General features: G+C 47.8%; 2 long non-coding RNA genes across 3 annotated transcripts in view; one reads left to right on the top strand and one right to left on the bottom strand.

The window, feature by feature from the left end:
- Positions 1–22,500, bottom strand: part of LOC147028551 (uncharacterized) — a 119,924-nt gene that overhangs the window by 63,607 nt on the left and 33,817 nt on the right. Inside the window, exon 4 of one of the 2 annotated variants that reach the window (XR_015057605.1) lies at positions 2,083–2,362. The exons of the other annotated variant lie outside the window; for it this stretch is intronic. This is a non-coding gene — a long non-coding RNA (uncharacterized LOC147028551). Of the gene's footprint in view, positions 1–2,082; positions 2,363–22,500 lie in introns of those variants that run through there. 2 annotated transcript variants of the gene reach the window in all.
- The window catches only part of LOC147028552 (uncharacterized), a 144,185-nt gene that overhangs the window by 114,396 nt on the left and 7,289 nt on the right, over positions 1–22,500 (top strand). The window lies entirely within an intron of this gene.

Here is a 22,500-nt window from a genome sequence, read left to right as displayed (position 1 = left end):
CAACACTGCAGGACTCGGAAGGAAAGATCAAAATACCAGGAGTGAAGATATGACGCAGGATCTTTCAAGGAGACGGCCTTTTCCCCCTCCTCTTTTACATGGCCCTGGATCCACTGAACAACCTCATTAATGAGGAAGGACACGGATACACCTAAACATCCAATAAAAGAACATCCAAAGAAACAAGAAATGTGACAGATCTTCTCAACATGGATGATTTAAAACTCTTTGTGTTGCATGATGAAAAATTGGCAGAGCAACTTAAATAAGTGAATCAGTAAGTTCTCCAACGACATTCAAATGGATTTTCGCCGAGATAAGCATGCCAAGTACATATTTGTGCAAGGTAGACCAATAAAAACGGACAACATAAAAATCGACCGAAGTACAACAATACAGGAGCTTATAACAAAGCATCGTACAGATACCTCAAAGTAGAAGGCCACCAAATATATCACAAACAAATGTGCACAACAATTGCCATAGAACACCAACGTAGAATGAGGTTGATCCTGAAAACATATCTCTTTCTCCCCAAGGAACAAAATCAAAGCCATAAACCAACTGACAAGTACCAGTATTGCAAAACAGTTCGGGAATTATAAACTGGAGGAGGAATTGTAAAATTAAAATTATAAACTGGAATTCAAAACTCCACAAGAGGAAATAAATAAACTAGACATCAAAACAAAAAAAACTCCTCACTATCCACAAAATGTTCTAAAAAAAAAAACCAAGGAATGTACCTGCCAAGACGAGAAGGAGGCGGCGGCCTGAAGGAGCTCAACCAAGTGCACAGACCAACAACTGTAGGATTGGTTGAGTCCGTGAAAAAGCCAACAGACGACCAAAGCAATGAAAACAATCCCAATAATTGCAACAACGACAAAATAAAAATATAAAACAAAATATCAGCAGATATACCACCAACAACTGGAAGCAATATAAAAGAGCAGGGAGGTATTAAAAAACAACAAAACAAAACATGACAGACTGGACATAGAGAAAAGAGGCTCAATGGAATGGCAAAGAAGAGGTCAGCTCAACTGGGATGGAGAATGAATCAAAATAAATGCCCAAGACCAAGGACACAACACAAATGGCTTTAAAAAGATGGCGGGACTGAGCCAATCGGACAAGTGTAGATTTTGCAAATTATAAACACAAAGCATGAGTCACCAATCGAGGTGCAAAAAACACATGTCTGAACACCTGTACACGTAAAAGCACAACAAGCTATGTAGAGTAATCCACTGGCACATCTGTAAAAAATTTCAACATTCCAGTCCCATAAAAATCATGGAAACATGAACCAAAAGCGATCGTTGAAAGCGAGGACATAATGTTCATGTATGACCTGATGATCTCATCGAGTGTGAACATAGAAAACAAAGAACTGCAACTGGATATAGTACTCAGATACATTTAGTAGAGTAGATATACATTTGTTGGTGAATCATTTTGTATCCCCATCAAATCCAAGGGAAGATTCGACAAAGACATGTCCGAGCCCCCATGTCTGCTTCTCATTCTCCGTCGCGCTTATTTCTTTCCTGCATTTTGTGCGGCAGGCAAAGGTGAGACAACAGGCATTATACATCCCAGAAGTACCCGCTTCCGTCGGGTCATGTTGTTATCTTTATTATTATTAATACCATCACAGAGTACCCACCCAACGGAAGATCTTGTTCCAAGCATGCAACACGTTCTTCCAACACGTCCCTATATTTGGGGACGTGTTCGAAAACAAATATGATAACAAGGAAACACCACTATATAGAACACCATTGTAACATCACTATATAGAAAACAAACCGCTACCTTGATTGCTCCTGAAAATAAAAAAATAAAAACCGAGTTACGGATATGAAGCAAAAACATGTGTACTGCTTATGTGCATATGTAATACATCATGGTTATTGTAATGTACTCACACAGACTCCATTGTCCGCCGCAAGCGAAAGTGCATTTATTTCCGCGATGACGTCTTCATGTATACAATCGACAACTCAAAACAATAATAATAATAATAATAATAATAATAATAATAATAATAATAATAATAATGCAACAATAACAGCAATGATGCAGCCGAATGCATATCTCTCTTTCTTACGAAGAAACAAGCAAAGCAAAAGAGTCCGTTTATAGTTATAAACAGCTCATTAATTAATTTTAAATGATTGTTTTTTTAAAGATCCAGAAGCCTGATAGGGTTCATGGCTCTGCCATTCCTGGTGGTGTACTTGGCATTTCTTGGTAATACAGTGTCTTGAGGTGAAGATGCTGTTAGGAAGCTCCAGGATTCAGATGCTTGCACACTGGGATTTGGGGACTGACGGCAATTCTCCACTGGGTTGTCCTGTTGAGGAACAGGAGCAGGGACATTATTCACATCCGGGGAAACATGGGAACGAGAGGGTGGCTGACTTTCCAAAGGGTCAGCGTTGGCTGATGGGGATACACTACGGAGATGGAGCCTGTTATGCCAGTACACATTGTTTGCAGTCCTCACCACATAGGAACAGGGCTGTTGTGATGTGCCTCAATTACACCTGGGATCCAATGCCGAGCATCTGGATTTGGTAACATCCTAACACTGTCTCCTGGCTGAAACGGTGGTAGACCTGACATAGATGGCTTGTCGTGATAGTGCTTTTGTTTCTCATTCTAAGCATCCAAGTGTAATTTCACTATGTGATGGCCATACTGAGCAGGCTTGAGAAGGGCAAGGTTGCAAGGCAGTGTATTTCTGAGGTGTCTCGCCATCTCCTCATGAGGATCTCAGTTGGGGACAAGTATATTCCTTCAAGTGGAGTGGTATGATAGTCTAGCAGGGATAAGTGCTTATCTGTTGACTTCTTCCAGAGCTTTTTAACTGTCTGCATCGTGCTTTCTGCCTCTTCATTGGCACTCTGGAACTTGGGGGACGCAATATTGTGTGTGATGCCATATAATATTCTTTGCAAGACTGAGAAAATTCCTCCGACATGTGTTGAATTCGCAGCTACTCTGGAATATCATGTTGACAAAACTGCGGCTTGAGAGCTTTAATCATAGAGTGAGCCGTGCAGTCCTTGAGGCAGTCTACCTCCACAAAGTTGGAGTAAAAGTCGACTGTGAGCAAGTACTGTTTTGCTTCAAAATCGAAAATGTCACTCCCAACTTTGATACATGGAAGATCAGGTGTATAGGTTTGCAAGAGGGACTCCCGTTGTTGAGCTCTTTGATACTCAGCACACTCACAACAATTCTGGAATGTTTATTGAATGGCAGAGTTAATTGAGGGCCAGTACATGACTTCATGAGCATGCTGTTTGCACTTGGTCACTCCCAAGTGAGATTCATGAATCAACTTAAGCATTTTGTGCTTGAGGCTTGGTGGGATAACAAGGTGCATACCTTTGTAGCCAATACCGTCTGAGACTGCCAACTGCGTTTTGGAATCAAAGTAAGGACGGATTGGTCCTGGAACTTATTTTTGGGAGTCAGGCCATCCCTCCCTGATTACAATGTAGAGAAGGCTCTTCAGTCAAAGTAGCTTCTTGGATTTTGAGGGATTGCTGACTCGTGATTGCGAGGAACTGGAACATGTCGACAGACTCAAGATCCTTGCCAGCTTCTGAACCAGTGCCTGGTAGAGGTGCACGGGACAATGTGTCTGGAAACACGAGCTCGGAACCACGGCAATAATTAACCTCCAAATCATACCACTGAAGCTTCAGCAACATGCACTGTAAATGCATGGGAGAAGATAGGAGAGGTTTCTTGAAGATTTCCGAGAGGCTTATGGTCATTGGATACCAATGCTAATTTCCCAAATATGTAGAAGTGAAACACCTCTGTTGCATGGACGATTGAGACATTTCATTCACAATCATGGCGTAGCGACATTCGGTATCAGTTAGGCTACATAATGTAAATGCTATGGGGTTGCCCTTCTGGAGAAAACAGGCTCCCATGGTGTTCTGGCTGGCATCAGCTTGTATTTCGACTGGCTGACTTACATCGTAGTAATGGAGGACTGGGGCAGAAATACATGCATGCTTCAGATTTTCAAACGATCGCTCCTGAGCTAACTGCCAGGTGAGCTCGACATCACTTTTGCAGAGATCACGGAGTGGTTTACGCATGTTGCTTTGGTTGGGGATAAACCTCCCTAAATACTGTACGAACCCAAGGAAATGCTTGACGCTTTGCTTCTGTGTTGCACGTGGCATTTTCTCAACTGCTTCTATCTTGAGAGGATCTAGCCACACTCCTGCTGTGAGCAGGTGGCCTATGCAAGGGACCACAGATTTTCAGATCTGGCACTTCCTAAAGTTAGCTGCAGGCTAGAACTTGCAGCCCGTTGTATAATTTGCTTCAAGGCAGAGTCATGGTGTCTGATGTCGCAACCTGCAACGAGGATGTCATCCATCACTGCTGTTGCCCAATCAATCCCTTCCGGCATCTGGTCCATAATTTGCTGGAATATCTCAGGAGAGCACTTCAAACCATAGGGAAGACACAAGCAGCAGTATCTCTCCACAGGTGTATTGAACATGGTCAAGAATGAGGATGACTTGTCAAGGTATATTAACATAAATCCACTGCGAGCACCAAGCACTGATAAAAAAAAAACCGAAGCTCCAGGAATTTGAGCTAAAACTTCCTGAACAGTTCTCATCGGATAGTGCTCACGCTTTATGCACTGAAGTCCTTGGGGTCTATACAAATGCGGACTTTGCCATTTGTCAGTTAAAAGCTAGATGTGGTAAATTTAAATACTCATAAATGCATATCAATGAACGGTTACAAGTTATAAGTTTCGTGTAGCACGGATCGGTAAATTATAATATAAACTGCTTCATGTAATGAGCTAATTTTGACTCTATAATGCACTACTGTACTGTAAGCTGCCTGGTAAGATACGTGAAGGTGCTGGAACGTTTTCAGACGAAACTTCCAGCATGGACTAGAATCGCATTTTCTGGAAGACACGGGATTATTCCGTGTTACGATACAAACGTGTGGAGGGGGTGATATGCGACGAGCTGTGTTTCCATCATCCCCGTGCTTGATTTAACTCTGAGTGAATGAGGTGTTGATGTCCGGAGCAGTTAACGCGTGGAGCGGATTATAATAGAGTTGATTAAAACTCATTAATATAAGATTGTGTATCGGGAAAGAATTCCTTTGAGCTCTTGAAATCACCTGGATGGGCCAGCGTATGAGAGAGGACACCGCGACGGGAATCGAAGAATTGACAGTTCCAAAAGACGAGGTGAACATGCGTGAGTTGTGCCAGAAGGACTGAGACACTGGGCAGCGGAAACAACTTAACGTGGAAATTGGAGTTGAACATTGCATGTAATGGTGAACTTCCTCATTTGACTTTGTATCTGTTTGATTGAAATACCAGTTTTAAAAATGTAACACTGTTGATGTGGTCATTGTAACACCACTCAGAAGTCACAGACACCTACTGACAAAGATCCTATTTGAGTGGCAACTGACCTGTACATTTGTCCAGATTCATGAAGTTCAAGGCTTGGTTGTAGTCGTTCGAGGACACGCTGAGTCCAGCACCACGAACCACATGTGCACACCAAAGGGAAGGAAACCCCGAAGGTGTGTGCATGTCATATCTACCACCCCCGACACCATTGCGAAGCACTATTACCATGGAACTCATCCACTCAGTCGGACATTCTACCTTTGTGATGCGAGCTTCGGTGACCATCTGTTTAAGCTTATCAACTGTCTTCTCCTTCAATTCTGCAGGTCGTCTGCAAGGAGGGTGAACTACTCCTGTGACCCTTCTACAAGCTTGATCCAATAGATTCCAGGAAGAGTTCCAGTTGTCTTGCCCAACTTCTGGAAACTCACACCACTGCTGGCTGAGGCCCACCGACTAGAGGCTGAACCAGGGACAACTTATCGAACTTGATAATGAGGCCTAAGGCTTCAGATGTCACACCGGATATTACATCCACCTGATCAAAGTCAATGACTTCAAAACTGGCCTTAATAGTTTTGCCCTTGTGTATGAGAGAGAGAGAGAGAGAGAGAGAGAGAGAGAGAGAGAGAGAGAGAGAGAGAGAGAGAGAGAGAGAGAGAGAGAGAGAGAGAGAGAGAGAGAGAGAGAGAGAGAGAGAGAGAGAGAGAGAGAGAGAGAGAGAGAGAGAGAGAGAGAGAGAGAGAGAGAGAGAGAGAGAGAGAGAGAGAGAGAGAGAGAGAGAGAGAGAGAGAGAGAGAGAGAGAGAGAGAGAGAGAGAGAGAGAGAGAGAGAGAGAGAGAGAGAGAGAGAGAGAGAGAGAGAGAGAGAGAGAGAGAGAGAGAGAGAGAGAGAGAGAGAGAGAGAGAGAGAGAGAGAGAGAGAGAGAGAGAGAGAGAGTGAGAGATAGAGAGAGTGAGAGAGTGAGAGAGAGAGAGAGAGAGAGAGAGAGAGAGAGAGAGAGAGAGAGAGAGAGAGAGAGAGAGAGTACCTACAGAATGAATAATGTGATTTGAGTGAGTTTTCAGAATTTTCTGTGACATTTGTAGGTCGCCTACAAGGTTGCCGAGTTGCTGATAGTTGCTGAGTGTTAGTGTGTTGCACCTAGCACCCGTGTCGATCCAGAACAGAGTCGGCTGACCCAGCACTGAGACACTCTGTACCCACGTGTCACAAGTAGTGATATTACTGCTTGGACAAAGAGCACAGATCCTTAGAATGTCAGATTCTTGGAGTTGTTCTTGAGGAAGATCTTCATGGTCTGGATCAGTCTCTACATCAAGGAACTTTGGGTTGGGAAGTCTCTTCGGACACACTGCTAGCCAGCGACCAAGCTTCTTATAGTATGAGCAGTCGGAATTAATTGTTGGACACTTTGCCTGACCGAGCGCTGACTGACCACATCTGCTGCAGGGGCCTTGTGCTTCTGCATGCTTGATAGGGTTGCTCCGAGAACGTTCAGTATGCTACTGACCTTGCTCGTTTCCAGATCTGAGAGCTGAGATGAAAGTCTGCCTCCTCATCTCGAACTATTCTCATTTGCTCCCGCGAGAGCTCAAGCTGTTGGCTGATTTTGATGGCTTTGGCCAATGAGAGCTCCTCTCCCCTATCAAGGAGTTTTTTTTTTACTGGACCCTCTTACCATGACTGCCTTCAATGGTGCAATGTCTGACAAGTGTCTTATTTTTCCTGGGCCGCACATAGTTCTGAAATTTGTTGAGCACTTTCTCCAGGTCTTCTTTGTCTCCTTCCTCCCAAGATAGAGCTTGGTAGATTTGACGACCTTGTTCGCTGATCCACATTCCGAGCCATCCAGCTTGACGAGGCTTTGTTATATATGCGAGTGGCCAAGACAAGACAAACGGACGTGATTTCTGAAATGCTTGAACTCTTGATAGAGATCGAGACTATCCCAGTTGATCGATGGATGTTTGAAGTTCAGCGATCACATGTTTTGAGAGACAGATGGCGGTTGATGGCATCACGAGACACACACACACACACACACACACACACACACACACACACACACACACACACACACACACACACACACACACACACACACACGATAACGTAATTTACACATCAAAACAACAACAATAATAATAATGCAACAATAACAGCAATGCATATGTTACAGTTGTATAGGTTGGATAATTCCAATTTCACCCCCTTCCCCAAACGAAGAAAATGTCAAGATGGGCGAAAAAAAAATCTTTCAAGACTTGATGGAATCAAACAAAGCTTTCACATGCACAACTTCAGGGTGCTCTCATTAATCCCTGAAAGTTTCAGCTTCCTCGGTCAAACCCTCTTGGAGGACATGATGCAGACACACAACATACATATACACACACACCTTCTCTCCATAAATATGTTGTTGCAGCCACGGGTACCGAGACACCAGTTTGTCACTCAGGGGGATTAATCCCCGGTTGTCCTCGGTAGAGCCGGACCTGGGGCCACCGCTCACAATTAACGTTGTGGTACGGTGGGTTGCTTTAGAACCACGAACACCACCCAGTCAACCACGAGTTCCAGTGTCCACCGTCTAATTATTCCGTTTAACGAGAGGTCACGTGGTTACCTGAGCGGGAAGCGTGCCCTCAGCAAAGCACCAATGTTATCTCGATTAGATTTTAATGAGGGCGGCCGAGCGTTTTAACCGCTGGTGTGTGCCGAAGATTTTTAGTCAAATCTGTGGTAATTACCTCCCAGTCTATCTAGGTACGGACAATGCTAGACCAATGGAAGGAAAGGACAAACACGGACAGGTTGGAAACCGACAAATAATTTATTAATAAGAAAATAAATAAATAAAAGAACTTTCTATTTGCTGAGGTAAATAAAAAATGAATTTCAAAGCAAAATCAATCAAAATGCCAGGAAAGAGACAAAGAGCAGATGCTTATCGGGGGGGGGGGGGCGACTTACTTACAGCTAAACACAGACATGGGTACCCAATGGATCATTCAGGGGGAGGGGGGTGGAAGGATCGTCTCGCTCACCAGAAAGTCGTCCGTGAAGCGAAAACGTCCTGAATGCGTGCGTGCGTGTCACGTCCGTCACCAGCACCCATCTTTGCCGTGCACCCTCTCGCGGGGCAGTCTTGAACGCCAGTCGAAGCCTCACTTGTTGGCGGCACTGCTCACACCCACACGCGCACCACATGCTCGTTTGCCGAAGCACTGGGAAGGACGACTTGTCTCGTTGTTGGCGCTGGTCAGACACTGACACGCGCACCACACGCTTGCTTGCCCAAGCACTGGGAAGGATGAATTGTCTTGTTATTGGCACTGGTCAGACACCCACTTCTTGCTTGCTTCTCAAGCTTACTTCTCGATCTCTTCTCCCTCCCTGGCTTTCTTTCGCTCTCGCGAGAGCTCTTTCGCTCTCCCTCCCGCTTTCTTTCTCTCCCCTTTCGCTTTTTTTCTCCTCTTTCGCTTTTTCTCCTCAGAACATACCACTCGCTCATTTTTATATCTCCGGGCCGTCTCCGCGGGGTGCTGTCCGCCCCAAGCTCAACCCGCCCCACTGGCGCACAGTTACCATGACGACCCGTGTGCTCTCAAAAAAAGTGAGCGTCGGAGCTCACGAAAGATTGTGGCTGAGAAAGAACGGGGGCAGGCTTCAGAGTTCGTGAAAGAAATGTGTGTGAACGTGTCTGTCGTAAAGAAAAAAAGTTTCCCATAAGAGAGGGGATCTATCCTTTACCCTTCTCAACGCATCACATTTAAGATCCCATTAGACATGGGGATGGGGATAATCTGAACATGAGTTTAAAGAAATAACTGTCTGAAGACCTGGATGTGAGGATGCATTCATCAGACTGGATTCTGAAATTTGTAACAATATGTATTGATGAATAGAGTACCCACCCTAGGGGTGATCTTGTTCCAAACATGCAACACGTTCTGACGTATACCTTTATTTGGGCGGTGTATAGGCAACTGACAGCTCTGTATAGGCAATAAAAACAAAAAAAGTGCATGACGTAAAAACATACCGACTGCTTACAATTCAAAAACGCCTCACACACTGGAAAACGTGGGAACAGGAAGACTGCACTGTAAATGGTGGAGACTTGTAGTACCCTCTCCCACCTGGAGGCGGCGCTACACGAAACACATTTACATCGAGAATTAGTGTCCCCTCCGTCTCTCCCAAGACTACAGTACCCGCAAAGATAAAAACACCCCTGTGCACTCATTGGGTCATGCTGATCCTATGTAGCAAGTGTGGATGCAAGCGGCCCTGAACTGTAGGAGTAGTAGTGCGACAATCAAACCCACACACAGACACCGGTCCGTGAAGAAGAAAGAAAAACAAAAGGTTTCAAACTGAAAACGGAAGAAATAAGTTTGAAGAATTGCCAATCTCGAACTTGGCCGTGCAGGGAGAACGAGATGTTGGGTGGGGGAAGGGATGTAGGGCAGGCAGGTGTTCAACTAATCAACTTCGATCCACGAAAGTCATTGAAAGGGATTCCAAGTTAATTTTAACAATGTATTTCCAAGACCTTCTTACGATCCATTAAAAGTATATCGGTATAGGGTGATGGTAATGAACAAAATAATAATCCTTTTCACGATGTTGTTGCGATGCAAAAGGACGTCGCAGCAGCAGCAGGATTTGTGGGGATTGATGCGACGGGAAGCGAGCCGGGAGGGATTGCAATGCGATCGGGCGATGTAGCTCTCTCTCCCAGTGAGCAATAACCCCGCTTTGGCGGAAGCTCCGAGAGAATCTCTCATCGAGCGTTGCAAGGTTTCGCGTGTCCGCATCGCTTCCCCCGACACATGACCCCCTCCCCCTGTTGCCCCGTCACCACCAATAAGGCCCGAGGCGCGACCCCATGGAACCAAAAAGCACCTGCAGCCAATATCCCCCAACAGGTCCAATATCGTTAGTCCTTAATCTCGCCTGTCGAGACGTAATAAAGCGGCATTGGGGATGACAAAAGCACGATAGCGGGAAAGCAGGGGAGGGAGGCCCATGGGGAGAGGGCACGATGGATCGCACGCTCACAGAATCTTATAGGCCGCCAATGGCACCGATAGTGGCATGAAAGATGGCAAATGAATGTATCCATGAAAGGCCCCTTCATCGATTCCCTCGACAACCCCACCCCTCACTCCTTCGAAACCCCGGCAGTTTTGCAAACTCCCAGTCGCTTTGGTGTGCAGTGGTTGGGATAATACCGATTGCTTACTCGGTCCACATTTCACCCACGTGAGCTGTTGCTTTCGACGTCGCGTGCGCACGACGTAGCACGTGGTGTCGCGCATCTGAACTCCCAGGTTAACGTCGCTAAAATAATCTCTTAACGACTTCATAAACTAAGCTACGAAATCGAATCCTATGAGTGTTACCCCACAATAAAATTAATCCTTGTGTTAAAAAAAAAAGAAGTTAACAATCACTTTACAAATCTATCGCCGATATAGTATAGTACACACGATGAGTCACCTGATCAAGATTGGGTGATTTGGACTTGAGTAAAAAACGGAAAAGATTTATTTTATAAAGCTGCAGCAAAAATTGAAGCTGGAGTGCACCACGGCAATGTTGGGCCAAATCGCCGAACTTCCTCTTAAGTCAGCTCCCATCCCTTGCAGGTGGTGGGGGGGGGGGGGGAAGAGTTGTGCCCTTGACCTGACCCAATTTGGTGCAGATTGGTCTAGGAGTATGGAACTGTATAAAAAAATCGAAGAAAATACCACACACACACACACACACACACACACACACACACACACACACACACACACACACACACACACACACACACACACACACACACACACACACACACACACACACACACACACATACACACACACACACACAGCTGTGGTTCTGGAAACCGCATCCCTCCAACACCAATGGCATCCAACATACAGTGGTTCCCAGACAGTTATTTCATTAATATAATGTTCAGATCATCCCTTCCTTCTTCTCTAATTGGTCAAACAGGACAGTGCATTGTGTAAATTTCATAGCAAGGTATGATTACATCTCTGAACTCATTCCTATTCTTTTTTGCTATTCCTGAGGTAAATCCAAGCAATGGGTCCTCACGGAGGCCGGCGGGCATTGCCCTCGGACACCCACCTCTAAAAACCACAAAAACAAACCAAACGCCTACGCTGCACAGAACACGTGCAGCCCAGCAGTAATTTCCACCCAAGGGCAGCAGGAGAAGCCAACAATAAACGCCAGTGCTGCACGTGCTCCGTGCAGCGCAACGAGAACCCCCCACCCACTGTTCAGGCAACGAGAAGGATAACCAACCCAACGGCAAGCTGCAGGAATGCTGCGCCGAGGAAATAGAAGGAGCAACCCACCAAATGCTAACAAATTACAGTACGCACGCGGCACACTCTTTTCAACCCATTTCTGAGTCCAATAATTATATCTGTCCTGTTTTCCCTAAATTCCTGACACAGATCGGGGCTAGCACCATGCACACCACCGCTTTTGGATAGATGACCGCGTGCTCAATGGCGGCGGACCCACTTGCAGTTCCGGGGTAATTTATTATCGCACACAGAGCAGGGCACCAAAAACAACAAATCGGGGCTGGAGCAAATCACACCAACGCTTATGATGTATGACCGCATGCTCAATGGCGGCGGACCCACGCACAGCCACAGGGTAATTTACTATCGCACACGGAGCAGGGCACGGATGGCACACATCTTGTTCGGATGGCACAAATGGATGGCACAAAGCAGCGCGATTCTCATTGTTCGTGCTGAGGAGAATTTGTTCACGTGCTGGAACAAGACGCGAGCCATTGACTGTTCAGCTGGGTCGCGAAGTTTGTACATTTTCTGAGGAGAAGAGAGAAGAGGAGAAGCACGTCTCTCAGCTATTACTCAGCAGTATCCCATTGTATGTTCGAGGAAGGAGGCGGCACCATTGGCTGCGAGCAAACCTGTTGTTAAGAGAGGGGAGGGAGGGGGGTGTCGGCAATCTCGATCGTGAGAAGAGATTGTACGGCGGTTCCGAACGAAGGAAGACCATCCGCCCGAGTCACCTCTCTTACGTAACCGCAGAGAATGACTTGGCACCATTTTGGGTGTGCTTTCCCATGCGATGACTTCACCGCTCAATCGACAGATCATGATCACCTAAAAAGATCATGTCGGAACACACAGCTCAGTGCCAGAATAAAGGGAGGATTTTCTTTTATTTTTATCTTTCCCCTTGTCTGTTTTTGAGACTGTGTGGAGATGTCTCAAATCAGGCTTTAGTTTACCTCACGTTTCATTACCTCATGCTTTGATTTATTTTCGTAATCACACGTTGATTTATTTTCCTTATGAATCATTGATTTATGTTTACTAAACCCTCGTTTGTTAAATCAAATGTGTTTGTCTACTCATTGTGGGTTCGAATCGAAACCAGTGTTCCTCCGTTCTGGTAAACACCTTTCGTCCGTGCCTCCCGTCCCACGCGCGCCATAATCCACAATAATCTTGGTTGTTTGCCTCCAAGTAGAGCCATTCCGCTATCCGTCCAGTTCTGTATTAACCGCCCCGTCCACGACAACTGGGTCAGGCGTGCGAGAATTAACTTAACCTCCTAGATACGATAGTGTATATATATATATATATATATATATATATATATATATATATATATATATATATATATATATATATATATATATATATGTGTTGCGGTTGTGGAAATTCGCAAACCACCATTCAGGTCCCGTAGGTGAGTACATGTGTAGTTAGCCCCAAACCCGTTGTTTAGAGGGAAAATGTGATTCATTCGGGCTGCGATGCTTTGAGATAGCCGTTTTTCTGTTCTATCTTTATTTTGAACCAACCACGCTCCAACCATCACACAACAACAACAACGCCAACAGCCACGATCTTTACCTTCACAACTCGCTCCCGCAAACATCGCATCACCGCCATTCCGAACGGCACCATGGCCATAAACCACCACCATAAACCCTCCACCACTCTCCTTCTGCGGCCATTCCCGCACCACCTGTGAGCACCGAGCGTCGGGCTGTCCTGGGCTCGTACAAGATACGCGCCGAGCCGCAAGTGCAAAATGCGGCCTTTCTGAGGAGAATTCGGATCAGGAATGCTGCACGCCCACTTCTGATCCGTCCAATCAGAAAGCGCGGGGCGGTTTGGCCCCGCCTCCAGGCGCGTCTGTGTGGAATCGAGATATGCAAATTCTAGGATCAGGGGAGATTCACGCCCCTTTTTCTCCGTGCAATGGGCGAGCGTGACTCCGCCCCCGAGCTCATCCGGATCCGGAAATTTGCATATGGGTTCTCCTGTCGGCCTATAAAGCGCCGAGCGCAAGGCGAATCTGGGCAGAGTCAGTTTTGGAAGAGCGGAGTGGAGTCGGGAGGCGAGGGCGTCCCAGTGGTTTTTGGCAGTCGGCTGAGGAGAATTGGGGGAAGAGTCCGAGGAGCTCGGGTCCGAGGCAAGGAAGACGGCGGTCGGCGACGAGGTCGCGGTGGAATCGCTCGTCACGGGACCCAAGCAAGCCAGCTATACTCTTTCCCCAGAGCATCAACAATTCCCCCCCCCTTTTTCCCCCACGCTGAGATAGTGCGAAAAGGGGGCCCCGTTCCCACCCCACTCCAAGCGGTGCCAACGAAACCCGCGAAGGAGCACGAAGTCGAGGCACCGCCGCGCTGCCACATTTGCGCTCAGCACGAAGACGCGGGTAGGACCCACCCGGTCTCGCGGACCTGACCGCTCCTTCAGGTCCCGCGCAAATATTGGCCCACAGGCCCCGTCTGCCCCCTTGTCTTTGAGGGTGGCCTTTTCTTTTGTTTTTGAGTAAATGTGTGTCGGCGCCATCTGTGAAGTAAAACTGTTTCAGTGTTGCCGTGTGCTTGCGTAGTCGGTCGTATCTCTGCGTCATTGTTTCTTTTGTAGCATTTGATATATGTGCATTCTGTTTGGCTGTATATGTGTGCTCTCCGTGTGCCGTGGAATAAATGTGCATCATGTTGAACTGTTTTCCCGTTTCGCTTCGTCTTTTCTTTAATTGAATCTCCATCTTGCTTCACATAAAGGGTTGGTAGTGGGCTTAATACGCCCGATAATTAATCGGAACCGTCGAGGCCGACGATAACACCGCTCGGTTATCCCGATAGTACGGAATGGATCGCTTAAGCGGCGCGTGTCCAGAGTCGACCTGCGGCGAGGTGCGATCGCCCGGTCTACCCTCCGCGTGGGTACTTAGGTAGGTCGAGTTTGGCGAACAACCCTATCCCACGCGGGTGGCCGATTGGCACGATCGTGGTGAGGCCGAAAGGCTCACCCGTGACTAGCTCCCGGCGTTAGTCCGAGAGGGTCACGACAGAATTGTCCGTCCGGTGGGCGACGTGCTGCGATTCGAGTCACGTGGCCGTTCGCACGGCAGCGGGCGCGAATTCGCAAATATATATATATATATATATATATATATATATATATATATATATATATATATATATATATATATATATATATATATATGTATATATTGTTGTACATTTCCGCCCACCGGCGTGCGAACGACCGTGTCTAACCAATAGCGGTCGCTTCGCCCACCGAACGGACAATCCAGTCGCGGCTTTCTGGATCAACGCCAGAAACCAGCCACGGGTGTGTTTTTAACCACACCACAACCTTGTCCGCACTCTACCCGCGCTACAGGGTCCGATCGCCAAATCTTCGATTTACTTAATTATTCGCGCAGGTAGGTTACCGAGAGATTGTACCTCAACGGGACCGCTTGGAAACGAGCCGCTTAAGCAGCGCGCTTCCTTTTGGGATAACCGAGCGGGGTATTATCGTGCAGTCCTGTTGGACCCGATCACTTTACCGGCTATTTAAAAACCAACTATATTCCGAGTGCAAGATGGGGCAGTTCAATGAGGGAATAGACGCAACGAGCAGGTTTACATTCACACAAGGACATTTATTACAATAAAGCAAGTATGCAATTAAACAAGGCAAAACACGAATGCAATTATACAAGCAACAAAAGCACGACAAAAGAACTACAACCGTCTACTTATTATGTATAGTCACTTGCACTTAACAGCAGTTCGTACTGATTAGACGGGCCCACGGACACACGTACGCACACACACTCACCCAAGAAATGGTGGCAGAGGCCTTTAATAATGAGCTCCAGCTCGGAGGACAGGTGAGCTGAAACCCAGAACCTATCTCGAACCTCTCCACCTCGTGTGGTCTTCAAGTTGTGCGGACCCGGGCTCCAGCTAGAGCGAGCTGGATCCAATCGCCGTGAGCTGCGATCCTTCCCGAGCTCCCGCGAATCCTCCCGCGCTTCTCAACACGTGTTGGTGAGACAAGGCGCCGATCCTTCCCGTCGATGCACCGATCCTTCCCGTCGATGCGTCGCTTCCCCGAGGAACCACCTCCCGCGCTTCTCAACACGTGCTGGTGAGACGAGGCGCCGATCCTTCCCGTCGATGCGCCGCTTCCCCGAGGAACCACCTCCAAGAAGAGGTCGATGAGTCGCACCAAGCTGGGAACCAAAATGGAGAACAAAGCGCTCCACGAACCAAGAAGAAGAAGCCACCACTCGCAGCTCGAGCCGAGCGACCGGCTTAACTTCCTTCCAAACAGGGCAGCTTGAAGCAAAACGCTCTCCCGAGCCAAGCAGAAGCCGAAGCTCACGGAACCATCAAAGCAAAAAGCCTCCTCTCGAGCCAGGCCTCAGCCGAAGCTCACTGAGCCAGCCGAAGCAAAAAGCTTCCGAAGGCCTCAACCCTAACGCAAGCCAAGCAGGACCCGACGGTCTGCTGAACGACTCCCCTCAACTCCCTTCTCCAACTCTGTCCCCCCAACTCTGCCCAAACACAAACAAAGAAAAGATCTCTTCCTTATCCTCTTCCGCCTTCCCCCCGCTCAGCCACGGGTGGGAGGGAGTTGTTGACATAATGAGTCACGGGACGGTAGGGTGGTTCTTCCTCTTTGCGGAAGAGGGGGAGGGATGTCTCCATTGTTCGTTCCCTAACTATTAAATCGATCCGTAGCGCATCTAATCGATTTCTGAACATTTAAACAACTAGTATGTGCCCGTAAAAAAAAATAAAAATAAAATTCATAAATAAATATTCAAACCGCGAGCAACAAACAACAACCACACAGGCTGTTTCTTCGCTCTCGTGTGCCCGCACGTGCGTGGCCCGGAAGTTCGCATATTATTCGCAGTTACGATTATTCGCAATTTAGTTTTAATGCCTAAATATTCAATTAGCACCAACGTATTTTGCCTTTTCGCAATGTCATCGCAAGGAAAAACAAAAAGAGAAGAGAAGAGAGAAAAAAATTACCTCCTGGTTCGGAGCACACCAGCTCACTCTGATGTTACCGAAATTTATGCACCGTCTAATATGAAAACGATCATAACTTGGTGCATTGTGTTTATCTATAAATGCACATAAGAAATCGAAAAATTATTAGAATACACGAAGTCATCACTCTCCAGAAGCCCGTACGTTGTAACCTGTAATGGGGAACGCGGCTGAGGTTCCCTTCCCCATCGGCTACGCCCACGCAACGTGTCTTGTCAATGGTTTGGTAAATAAATGGCCATAACTTGGGAACCACTTTTCCGATTCATATCAAACCTTGAAAAGGCATATTCTCAGGTCCCCAGCAATATACCTGGCAAGTTTCAATTAGATCGGACCAGTGGTTGTTGAGAAACAGCGGTCACAGACACAGACACAGACACAGACACAGACACAGACACAGACACAGACACAGACACAGACACAGACACAGACACAGACACAGACACAGACACAGACACACACACAGACACACACACACACACACACACACACACACACACACACACACACTGCTGGAATTATAGATAGATGGAAGGTGAGCTATCTCGGGAACAAGCATTTATCGACATAGCTGACTAAAGGAACCTGTATGTTGTGTGCAATCGAATTCCCAAATTCGTAACACTACCTCCCCTCCCCTTTTTACAGACTCGTCCCGAGTCGTCAAATTTTCGTGTGACCAGCATGTGTAAGTTTTCCCTGAGTACGTTCTACCTTCGGATCCCTGAGTGCGACATTTCTTTTAAGTGTCCCAAAAATAAATAACCTAATGCGCTGCGTAACTCACTAAACAAACTCTCTAAATTAAAAACAACTGAACTAAAATTGCCGGCGCTAAAACAACATGCAGGTGGGGTTCCACGTATTTACAATTTCCACTCAACTTGTCCATTACTTAACCATGGCCCAGGACTTGTGATCTGTGAAAGGGAAAAGGTAAAAGTCATTACAAAGTCATTGGTGCAGGGGAGTGGATGGAGATGGTCGCAAAACACAAATGAGCACGATGGATGCACGGGCTGCCTGCAGGGCAGTCCTTGCAAAACTGGATGGTCCTGGCGCACATGGTGATGGATGGACACAGGGGCAAACGCAAACAAGGGCTAGCAGGCATGGGGTCATGGCAGAGGCAGGCAAAGTAGGCATGGCAAGGCAAGCCCATGCAGCACAGGCGGCTGCAGCACAACAGGTCCGGAGGGAGTGTGGTGGTGCCGGCCGCTCTGAAGGCGGGCTCGGACCGAGCCTACTGTCTCCCCCCACTCTATCGCCTTTGCCTGTCTCTGTCCATACCCACTCCCTTAATTTGCCACAAAACACAACAAAATTTTGCCCCTCTTTATTTTTATTATTTTTATTTCCCTTATATAATTGTCGCCCTAACCCCCTTTATCGTCATTGTCCGGCTAGCCTATCATGTCCACCTAGCCTACTCCCAACCCCTACGTTCCCTCTCTGGAGGGGAATAGGGAAAGACTAGCATCCTGTCTCGAGGCCCAACAAAGCCTCAGAATGGCCTCCTCAGAGTTCAGCGATCTACCTTGGTGAGTCCAGCGGTCTGCAACGAGCGAAGGGAAGGATGGTGCGAAGGGGTACATCTCCTAACTACCCTAACATTTATTAACCTGAAACTACCCCGGGGCTTTCAAAAACGCCTCACACTTTTAAACTATCGGTTCTAAAAACCATGATCCCCGTCGCCTGTGTTGGTGTCCATTATAAATTTGGGCCTTGCCCTCAAATTTTCATTCGTGCCCTCGCACAATTTCCTGGCTGGGCAGTGTGGCTCAACTGGCAGGAACTCCCCCTCTGCCGAACTCAAACCATGGTACCCCCAGGCCCGCAGGCTGCCTCCGAGCCTCGCTGCTCCCTGCAACGCGGGGGTTGCCCTCTCTGGCATTGCCCCCCTCCGATGCCCACGTGGCGTGTTGATTCCCCGGGTCCCTTTCCGAGGGTCGCCTGTGCCCACTACACTGCCCCCGTGGCATTCTGGTGCTACGGGTCCCGTTTCCGACGGGTCACCCGTGCTCACTACACTATCCCGGCCCCTCTTGGGCCCTTGGCCTACTCTGGCCGACTAGTCCGGTGCCCACTAAACAAAACTCACCTTTCCACAGCCACGCTCCCAGCCAGTCCATGAACTCTTGCACCCCTCCAAACGGGTTTCGTGCCTTCTCTCGACACCAACAAAACGACTTCCTGTTAGCAAATTTGAATAACCCACTAACATTAAACTGACCCCGGGGTCACTTGGGTGGGAATCACTCCTCCCCCCAATCAGTCATCGCACCATGCATACTACATTCGCTCCACTCACACACTTAGGCCCGCTGTCCCACACTCATTCCTCACACACTTTCCATTTCACAACTCACACCAACACTCTATACTGCCATCCTTCCGAATTAAATCCCCTAACTAACTCGTGCTCCCTCGTCATCCCTTATTCTCATGCACGCTCCATTTACTCTACGTAGCTAAGCTACGTCCCCTCTACACATTTTTACGTCTGTCCATGTCTCCAAAAATCCAAAAAAAAATTCCCATTTCCTAAATCTGAACTAAAATCCCTCTAACTAATCCATTCCACGGGCTCCATGAGGCCTTGTCCCTGCCCCATGAAGCCGGTCTAACTATCACTAACCCATCCCACTAACTAGTAGTTCCTGTGCCCCCAGCAGGGGGGTCTTCCACCCCCTGCCTGGGGCTCATGTTCACCCGAAGCGAGGCTTGCTTTTTTTTTTCATGCATGCACCAGCGCGGCAACTCGCAACCTGCGCTCCTTTCCTCGTGACGTCATGGCAGCTGTCCGCGCATCTCGTCCCTCCTCAGACGGTACCATCCGGCAGGGATTTCCCTTCCGCCGGATTCCAACCCTGCAGCCACGACGTCACCCTTTGCATCAAAAACAAGCCTCGCGTTTCATGGGGTTCCCCACGCGAACACATGTGCTCTGCTCGTCGGAGCTTCACACACATGCCCGCCTGGAGAACCCATCTGGTCCAAATCCATATCCAGCCTGCCTTCTGTCCGTCCGCGGGATCGGCTAATCCACCGCGTGCGTTTACGGACCGGGCTTCACTCCTGCAGGCGCGCACGTGGTGGCCTTGTGCGTTGCATGGCACGGACCCCACGCTCGCTGCTGTGCAAACCCGGAACGGTCCCCAAAACAGCTACGGCCGCTACTCGACCTTTGTCCAGCGTCAGGCACCATCGTCATCACACTCTTACGCACACATTCTCCCGTGCCACGACGCTCACACACTCCACCATGGCACCCGGATATGCGGTTGCATGTTCGCGCATGCCAACTGCCATCTCCCTCACATACAGCGCTCTCACACACACGGTCTCTCTCACACACGCTGTTCCTTCCACCCTCGGTGTTTCTCTCACATACTTCGAAACCACACACGCTGTTTCCCTCGCACACTCTGTTCCTTCCACACTCGGTGTTTCCTTTACACACGGCGTGCAGGAAGGCACACATTTCGGCACACTCGCTACCAGGCACACCATATCACTCACACACGCGGTTTCCCTCACACACGGGGAATCGCTTACACACGCCATAAAACTCAGCTATGCGTGCTTTCCAGCACGCATTTCGGCTCACTCTTACACACACACACCGGGACGACCACGCTGGGGATTTGCGTCACCACAAGGGTTCCCGGGGCCTTCATACCCCCCAAGCTTTGTGTGCACCCGTCAACAGCACTCACCCCATCTACCTCGTAAAGCTCGACCGGACCCACCTGGTTGAGATCCGCTTCAAGGGAGAATAGCGTCTCCCTCCATTCCTGAAGGAGGCTATCCGGCTGCTTGCACCGGGTCACGAGACATTCCCCGAGCTCCCCTCATAGTCCTCCACTACCTCCATGTGTGTGTGCTCGTCTTTCACCCCGTCTTTATCGTGTAGTCTCTCCTCTACTTTTTCTATCTCCCGCGTCTCTATACATTTTATTTCCTTGTTCATTATTTCCGTTTCTTCCTGGCTCCATTTTCCTTCCCATTTGAGTCGTTCTTCCTCTCTGAGCCCCCTTATCTGTTCGTTATCTTTCTGGAGTATTTTCATCTCTGTGGACTCCAATTTTGCACTCTCCTAGAGTTGGTTAATTTCAAATTCATATAGTTTTTGTTTTCTACCCCACCGTCTCTCACGTTCTTCATTCTCCAATGTCATCGTTTCTTTCAATTGGGCGAACTCTTTTTCCTGTTTCATTCGTTCTTCCTTCACTATCTCCGCATACTTCAACCTCGCTTTCTTTTTTTAATTGTTATTGTCTTTCTTTTTTAATTTCTTTCACCCCCTGTCCCTCACGCTCTTCATTCTCCAATCTCATAGTTTCCTTCAATTGGCCGATCTCCTTTTCCTGTTTTGTTCGTTGTTCTTTCACTATCTCTGCGTACTTCAACCTTGCTTTCTTTTTCAGTTGTTCTTGTCGTTGTTTTTTATTTCTACTCCACCGTCTCTCTTGTTTTTCATTCTCCAATCTCATCGTTTCCTTCAATTGGCTGATTTCCTCTTCCTGTCTCATTCCTTGTTCTTTCAGTATTCTTTCTTGCATCTCATTCTTTAGTCTTGCTTTGGCTTCTAATTGTTCGATCTGCACAGTGTGGTTCCTTAACGTTTCATTCTCTGTTCTCGTTCTTTCCTCTCTCAACATCCTCAGTTCGTTTTGTAATTCTCTCTCTGCTTTGGTGTTTCTGTAACTCAGAAGTTTTTTTTTCTAATTCCCTTCTCATCTCCACACCTCTTTCACATTCTTCCTCCAAGTTCTTCCTATCCCGGGAGATACTAATTTTCTCCTCCTCCTTTCTTTTATTCAGTTCGCTTGCCTTTTGTAACAAAAACCCACGCAACCGATCTACTTCCGTCGTTTCCCTATGTAGTTCCTCGACTGTGCTGGCTAATTCCTCATTCAGCTCCCAAATTCGATCCTGCGCATCGGCCAATTGTTGTGACTCTCCATGAACACAATCCTCCTGAACCTCGCCTGCGCGCCGCCGTATCTCGTCCAATTTAATGGCAAACGAATGTAATTCTTTTGTATATTTCTCACCACACTTCCACTCCCCCAAGGCATTCGACACTCGTTCATGAAGTTCCCCCATGTATGCGCCGGCACCCTGCCTCGCCTGCCATGCCCACGTGGTTTGAAACGGTGGCTGGGAGCACCCGCCTCGTGTCGCGCTGAAGTGCGATCGCGCCGCTATTGTGCGACTCTGTTTGCCGGCAAAGTTCATGCTCAGTGTATGAGGGTGAGCGCCCCCACTGATTATAATTGGTGGTGGAGTTATAAAAAGAACCGTCCCGGGCCATGGATCCTACATTCAAACACATTTCTAATCAACCCTGCACCTGTTTGCCCTGAACCGCCATCTTGCTTATCGGAATAAATTTTAAAGCCCGGAATTTAATGGGAACAGAGGGTCGCTCGACACACCCTTGATCCGATTCCCGTTAATTTGGTTGGAGGCGGGATAGATTGGAATCCCACTCTTGACACCAGTGTTGTAGATTTCCGCCCGCCAGCGTGCGAACGACCGCGTCTAACCAATAGCGGTCGCTTCGCCCACCGAACGGACAATCCAGTCGCGGCTTTCTGGATCAATGCCGGAAACCAGCCACGGGTGTGTTTGTAACCACACCCCA

The sequence above is a fragment of the Eptatretus burgeri genome, chromosome 4, assembly GCF_056783735.1.
Source record: "Eptatretus burgeri isolate ZD-2024b chromosome 4, Ebu_testis_v1, whole genome shotgun sequence".
In the NCBI taxonomy this organism is placed as follows: Eukaryota; Metazoa; Chordata; class Myxini; order Myxiniformes; family Myxinidae; genus Eptatretus; species Eptatretus burgeri.
Note: the sequence above shows the minus strand (reverse complement) of the source record. Positions and strands in the feature narration are given on the sequence as shown.